Consider the following 7800-nt stretch of genomic DNA (forward strand, 5'->3'; position numbering starts at 1 on the left):
TTTTAAAGCTATTAATCTAAATTTAATATGTCTTTATAAATACAATTTATTAATATATTGTGGCGAGATTAAATAAAACGAGCGGTTCGAATTTATATACATATATTTATTTATAAGTTTACAGTTCGGTACTCTCTTATCAACTAACTCTACTGCTAACATTGTTACCTATATATACTACAGTTACTAGGTTCGAGAATATTCTGGCGTTGTCCCACCTCTAATTCGCCTACGTGACCGGTTATTCTCTCTCGCACTCGATACGCCTCGAAGTTTCGAGAAGAGTATTAGAGATGCAATGCAACCGTTACCTGGGCCATGCCGAGAGTATGTTCGTAACACTGCTCCCCTCTTAAATCTGATCGTCCCGATCAGCAACTCTATATGTAGGCACAGGATGGCGGAATCTACAGGACTCTCCAGCTCTACATGAACCCTTTAGAAAGAAATAACAGTCTACTGACTTTGAAGGATACGATCTCATCGGGTTAATGCAACACACAGTAATTCGTACGCTGGTTTCTCGGAAGATTACTTTAAGCATGCTTCTGACAATCTTCCAGTCCAGATTATCTAGTGCATGGCCTATCTTGGGTAAGGCCAAATTCTTGATGTCGTAATTGCACACAATTTTCTTCAAATTAGTTAGAGCACGCCATATATCCTCGTAGCTTGCCCTGTCTGTATAAGACTTCCTGGTCACCATATACAGCAAAGATCGAGAACCATCTTCTAATCTCAGTACTCTTCCAACTTTAGGCTGCTGGTTTTTTAACTCGTCCAAACGACCGAATTTCTTATCAAATACGGATGAGATTCCTTTAGTCATCTCAAGATCTTGGGCAACACAGTGGGCTAGAGAGACGTTATGCGGAACACTAAAAAGATCCTGTTGAACTTCTGTGGTCACGCCGAATCTAGCACTCTTTCTCTCTGCGTAATTTGACATAAATTCATTAAAGCTTGGTCGCCGGTCATCTTTGATCTCATGTTGAAGGGCTTCTTCTGTTTCATTTGAGCCAGCATATGATGCAAGACGATTTATGTGAACTACTTTTGGTTTACCTTTCGACAACTTCTTAATTCGGTATATTACGTCATTTATTTTCTTTTTAATTTCATATGGACCTTCCCATTGTCTTTGCAGTTTGGGAGACAAGCCTCGACGACGTTGTGGATTATAAAGCCAAACAAGATCACCTACTTCATAGCTTTCACTCTTGCATCGAGAATCATATTGATCTTTCATTCTGTCACTGGCTATCTGGATGTGTTGTCGGGCCTGTTCATGAATGTTGTTCATTCTTAACTTCAGGCGGTCGACATAATCTTCGCTTGCAACATGTTCTTCGGAAGGTCTGCAGCCAAACTCTAGGTCGCAGGGTAAACGAACTTCACGACCTAACATCAGGCAGGTTAGAGTCTGTCCTGTAGTTTCATTCACGGCCGAGCGGCAGGCCATTAGGAATAAATGAATATGCTGGTCCCAATCTCTTTGATGTTCTGATACAACTTTGGACAGGTGTTTACCCATTGTTCGGTTCATTCTCTCGACCATTCCATCTGATTGAGGATGCAGGGGTGTCGTTCTGGTCTTATTGACACCAATCAATTTACAAACGTTTTGGAAAAGGGTTGACTCGAAGTTTCGTCCTTGGTCGGAGTGGATCTCCAAAGGAACACCAAATCGGCTAAAGAATTCTTTAACAAGTACCTCTGCAACGGTAGCAGCTTCTTGATTTGGTATCGCATAGGCCTCAGTCCATTTCGCAAAATAATCCATGGCTACCAGGATATATTTATTTCCATCATTTGTTTTTGGAAGTGGACCTGCAATGTCGATTGCTACTCTTTCCATAGGACTACCAACATTGTACTGTCTCATGGGTGCCCTCTTTTTACCAGCTGGACCATTACTGGTTGCACACAGTTCACATTTCCGGCACCATCTTCTTACATCATCTTTACAGTTCACCCAATAGAACCATTCTCGAACCTTTTGCAGAGTCTTCGTGATACCAAAGTGTCCACCTGATGCACCTTCATGCAACTGACGCAATACTTCTGACACTTTACTTTTAGGTACAATCAACTGAAGCTTAGTTTCTGTACCATCATCGTTCTCGAAGGTTCTATACAGAAGATCATCTTTCAGCACTAGACAATTCCATTGGCTCCAGTAACACTTGACTTCTGGACTACATGCACTAATGTCTTGCCAAGAAGGTCTTTCACTTCGACGCATCCAATCCAATACTCTTTTTATACATGGATCATCTGCTTGAGCGTCTTGTAGCTGTTGAGGCTGCCATTGATCATTAATGACGGTGGTTCGTCTCACGGGGCAAAGTCGTTCTTCTAATTTAAGACAGTGATTACAATTTGCACTGCACGGCCGTCTCGAAAGGGCATCAGCATTTGAATGAACTCTGCCAGCCCTGTGTTCGATCTCATAATCATATTCTTGTAATCGTTCTAACCATCTTGCCATCTGGCCCTCTGGATTACGAAATTGTAGGAGCCATTTTAGAGCAGCGTGATCCGTGCGAAGAAGAAACTTTCTGCCATACAAGTATTTATGGAAATGCTCACAAGCCTTCACTACGCCTAGCAATTCTCTCCTGGTAACTCAATAGTTTCTTTCTGGTTTTGACAAGACTTTGCTAAAGTAAGCGATGACTTTCTCCTGCCCATCTTGGATTTGGGAAAGAACAGCTCCTATTGCACTGTTGCTTGCATCGGTGTCCAACACAAATTTTCCTGCCTGTCTAGGGTAGCTTAAAATCGGTGCGCTGGTCAGAGCCATTTGTAAGTTTTCGAAAGCTCTTTGACACTCTTCGCTCCATGTATATTCTTTGCCTTCTTCTGTCAACTTTGTTAATGGCTTGGAGATGTTGGCAAATCCTTTGACAAAACGTCGGTAATATGTACATAAGCCAAGAAAACTTCTAATTTCGTGTTTATCTCTTGGTACAGGCCAATCCTTAATTGCTGAAAGTTTTTCAGGATCAGCTGTTACACCATTACTTGCTACAATATGTCCCAAGTACTTCACTTCTCGTCGAAACAAGTGACATTTCTTTGGACTTAACTTTAAATTCGCTGCCCGCAATCGTTGAAAGACTTCTGTCAGATTATTGGCATGTTCATCGAAGGATCTTCCAACTACAATTACATCATCCAAATAAACCAGGCATGTTTTCCATGTTAGACCTCTTAAAACTGCCTCCATTAATCTTTCAAATGTGGCTGGGGCATTACATAAACCAAAGGGCATAACTGTGAACTGCCAAAGCCCTGATCCTATCGAGAATGCGGTTTTTTCACGATCAGCTGGCTCCATGTCTACTTGCCAATATCCACTTTTCAGATCGAGTGTGGAGAACCAACGAGAACCAGAAAGTGTATCCAAAGTATCGTCTATTCTGGGCAAAGGATAACTATCTTTTTTAGTTACTGCATTGAGCTGTCGGTAGTCAATACAAAAACTTGTTGAACCATGTTTCTTCTTTACTAGCACTACTGGTGATGTCCATGGACTATTTGATGGTTCAATTACCCCTTGTTTGTTCATATCTTTGATGATGTCTTCGGCTTCATCTCTTTTCGCAAATGGAAGTCGTCTAGGTTGTTGTCTGATTGGCTGAGCGTCTCCGGTATTAATTTTATGCTTTACTATGCTTGTTTTGCCATTATCCTTCTTATCCAAGGCAAAAACATCTTGAAATTCTATCAGCATAGATTTCACTTTTTTAGTTCGCCCATCATCAAGATCTTGGCACGTTTTAATCATCGTCCCAACAAGCTCCTTTGGATACTTAGATTTCGACGGTTTCTCACCAGTATACATGGAACAAATCGAAGCCACGGGAACACACTGTCCGATCAAAGTTCTTTTACTTAACTTAATAGCAGTTCCCTTTAAATTCATAACTCTTACAGGAACGATATCTCGAATTCTCACCAAAGCTTTTGCCGTTAGGAACTTGGCATTATTCACATCTTCGACCATCCTTAAACTTCCCTCTCGGCAGTAACCATCAGGTCTGGTCATCAAAATTTTCTCACTATTACCGGGTATTGTTACGTCACAAGTAGTTATTAAGCTGATAACATCTTCTTTGTCTTCATGAAACGGCAACTCTTCTCCACTGATCTCGAGAACTCCATCTTTGACATTCAATACAGCCCCAACTTTCCTTAGTAAATCCATCCCCAATATGAACTCATCGGAGATCTCTGCAATTAATACTGTATGTTTCACTGTGGTCTGGCCAATGGATACTGACATATTAGCCTCGCCATATGTATTAATTATCTCACCAGTTGCTGTTCTAAGCTTTACTGTTGCAGGGAATAATTTAAGATGGCCTCGTACTACTTCTGGCCGTGCAATAGTTCTCGTTGCACCTGTATCTACCAAAAACGATCTACATTTATTATTGATACGACCCTCTATGTATAAGCTATGAATTCCACCTGAGGACGTAATGTTCACAGTTACTATGGGGGCTGTGTTTCTCGAGGTCGGCAGTTGCCCCTTGTTGTCGACCCGTTCTAGTTTTCCGACTGTTGTATCATTTTCTTGCAATTACGGCGAATATGACCTACGTCACCGCAATTCCAACATCTGGGCTCGCGTCTCTTTGGCATCGTGTTACGAACTACTTTTCGTACCATTTCTTCCAGACGTTCATCGTTTGGTTCGTCGCCTTCTTCAATGGTTCTTACTCGATGACTCCGTGAAGTTTGACTGGCTGTTTCATGTTCCAAGGCAATAGCAAGCGCTTCATCTAGAACTTTCGGTCTTGCTAGTCGTAAAGCTTTCTGTAATTCACTTTCTTTTAACCCATTGACGAAGGTATCTACAGCAATTTCTTCTAAAATGTTGTCTGGTACCTCCGGATAAGCCAACCGCACTATACGAGCAACATCTGCTTCAAACTCTTGCAAATTTTCACTTGCTCGTTGAATTCTGCTTCTTAGTTGCGCCTTGTAGACTTGTTGTAGATGGGCATCTCCGTAACGTTTGTCTAGTCGGGTGAACAAGGTCTGGTAACATTTTTCTTGACCCTTAGGAATCGATCTTAGGATATCCGCAGCATCACCTCGTAAAGCAGCAGTCAAGGAAACAGCTTTTTCTTGTTCTGTCCAATGATTGGCTGTCGCAATAGCTTCAAATTGTCTAAGGTATATGGACCAAGAAGATTTTCCATCAAATCGTGGCAATTTGAATCTCATATTATGTGTCGTTTCGTCTCTAGGTGATTCTTCTTTCACTACCGGATCTAAGGCTATTGTGTTAACTGGTGGTAGCACTTTTGTATTAGTTATCATGCTCTCTAACTGTTTGATCTTCTCTTCTACTTTATCAAATGTTCTTGAGACTTCTTCAAATTTCTCATTGTTTCGATTACATACTTCTTTAATTATTTGAGAAGTCTCGTCGAATCTTCTAGCAACATTTTCGAATTTCTCTTCATTTTGTTTAGCTGCTTCTTTAATAATTTGAGACGTTTCATCGAATCTTTTGGAAACGTTCTCAAATTTATCATCATTTTTTTTAGAAGATTCTTCTATCATTTGAGACGTTTCATTGAATCTTTCATCATTTTTTTTTATAAGATTCTTCTATCATTTGAGACGTTTCATTGAATCTTTCAGCATTTTTTTTAGAAGATTCTTCTATCATTTGAGACGTTTCATTGAATCTTTCATCATTTTTTTTTAGAAGATTCTTCTATCATTTGCGAGACATTTTTTATTTTCATTAAAACTGCTTCTTCTGCTGACTGGAACTGGAATGTCTCTGGGTCTTCTCCATTCTTGTTGAGAACAGTCTTCAGACGTTCTTGAAGTATCTTTTTGGACCCGCTGCAGTCTTCATCGCGTTCTTCTAGTTGCTCACGCAACTGTTTTACTGAAAGTTCTACTAGCAGCATCTTTGTCAGGCACACACGTACTTTTTAAATGTTCTTTTCGTACAAAGATCACTACCGAACTACGCGGATGTTCCCGACGAACAATACTTTTCAAAAGTTCAAAAGTCTTTTTCAAAAGTCACTGTTGAATTTATTTTTTCTTTACTCACACCGTAACACCACTGTGGCGAGATTAAATAAAACGAGCGGTTCGAATTTATATACATATATTTATTTATAAGTTTACAGTTCGGTACTCTCTTATCAACTAACTCTACTGCTAACATTGTTACCTATATATACTACAGTTACTAGGTTCGAGAATATTCTGGCGTTGTCCCACCTCTAATTCGCCTACGTGACCGGTTATTCTCTCTCGCACTCGATACGCCTCGAAGTTTCGAGATAAGTATTAGAGATGCAATGCAACCGTTACCTGGGCCATGCCGAGAGTATGTTCGTAACAATATATTATATTATGATCAAATTTTGTAAGAAATCAAAACATAAACAAAATTTTTACTCTAAAAAAGCGGCAACACTTCAAACAATTTTGCCACACGCTGAACTATCATTAAAATTTGAAGTATTCCCGTATCAGTTGCGTACAATTGTCTAATCTATTTACTTAAAATAATTATTTTGTGGAATATTAGACTTGAAAGAGTTATTTCATAAAGTTTATATTATCATTAATAAATGTTTTTGGTTATTTAATCAATATAAGTCTAAAATTCCCAATATAATGATGATTAAATTTTTCTGATTATTATACCATGTTCACGCCTATGAAAGATCGAGCGGTTCCCTATGGGTTTCGTATTATTATACTTCATCCAATTTAATTACCGTTGCACGTCATCCACTAGACATATTTTATTATATACGCGTAGAAATAATATTTAAAGATTTCTATTAATGTTAACTTAAAGAAATACACAATAATATGTTTCATTTAATTTGTATAAATGCATTATAAAGCGTTTTTATGAAGAAAATTTGTTCGGAACACACTGTAACTGTAATCGAACGATGATAATATTTTGGCATAAATTGGTAACACTTATTTGACAAAAAGAGAAATCAAACGATTTCTACCTGGCGAAACCGAATTCAAATTTTTACCACTGTGCCTTCTAAAACTTGCAAAGCAAACAGCTTGATAAATTACTCGGCAAGGGAATCTAAAATTGCATTCCACATGCCGTTCATCATGGTCAAAATTCGAAGTGAATTCAGTTTCTGGTACTCCAAACAGAGTAAAGTAATAGAACATAATGACGGTATTAGATTTTTGTTTCGATACAGGGCAGCAACAAGCCGCTTATACGTATTTCGACCTCTTTAGGTCTCCTCAGAGCGGTATAGCCACTGCTCTGAACCAAAACAAAAATCTTTCCGTCCTAGACAATAGTTATCAAAATAACTATATACGGACGTAACTACGCCATCTAAAAATAAAAAGAGAAATCAAACGATTTCTACCTGGCGAAACCGAATTCAAATTTTTACCACTGTGCCTTCTAAAACTTGCAAACCAAACAGCTTGATAAATTACTCATCAAGGGAATCTAAAATTGCATTCCACATGCCGTTCATCATGGTCAAAATTCGTAGTGACCGAATTTAAATTTTTACCACTGTGCCTTCTAAAACTTGCAAAGCAAACAGCTTGATAAATTATTCGGTAAGAGAATCTAAAATTGCATTCCACATGCCGTTCATCATGGTCAAAATTCGTAGTGAATTCAGTTTCTGGTAATAAAACATAATGACGGTATTAGATTTTTGTTCCGATACAGGGTAGCCACAAGCCGCTTATACGTATTTCGACCTCTTTAGGTCTCCTCAGAACGGTATAGCTACTGATTGTTTTGTT

Source organism: Diabrotica undecimpunctata, chromosome 4, assembly GCF_040954645.1.
Source record: "Diabrotica undecimpunctata isolate CICGRU chromosome 4, icDiaUnde3, whole genome shotgun sequence".
Lineage (NCBI taxonomy): Eukaryota > Metazoa > Arthropoda > Insecta > Coleoptera > Chrysomelidae > Diabrotica > Diabrotica undecimpunctata.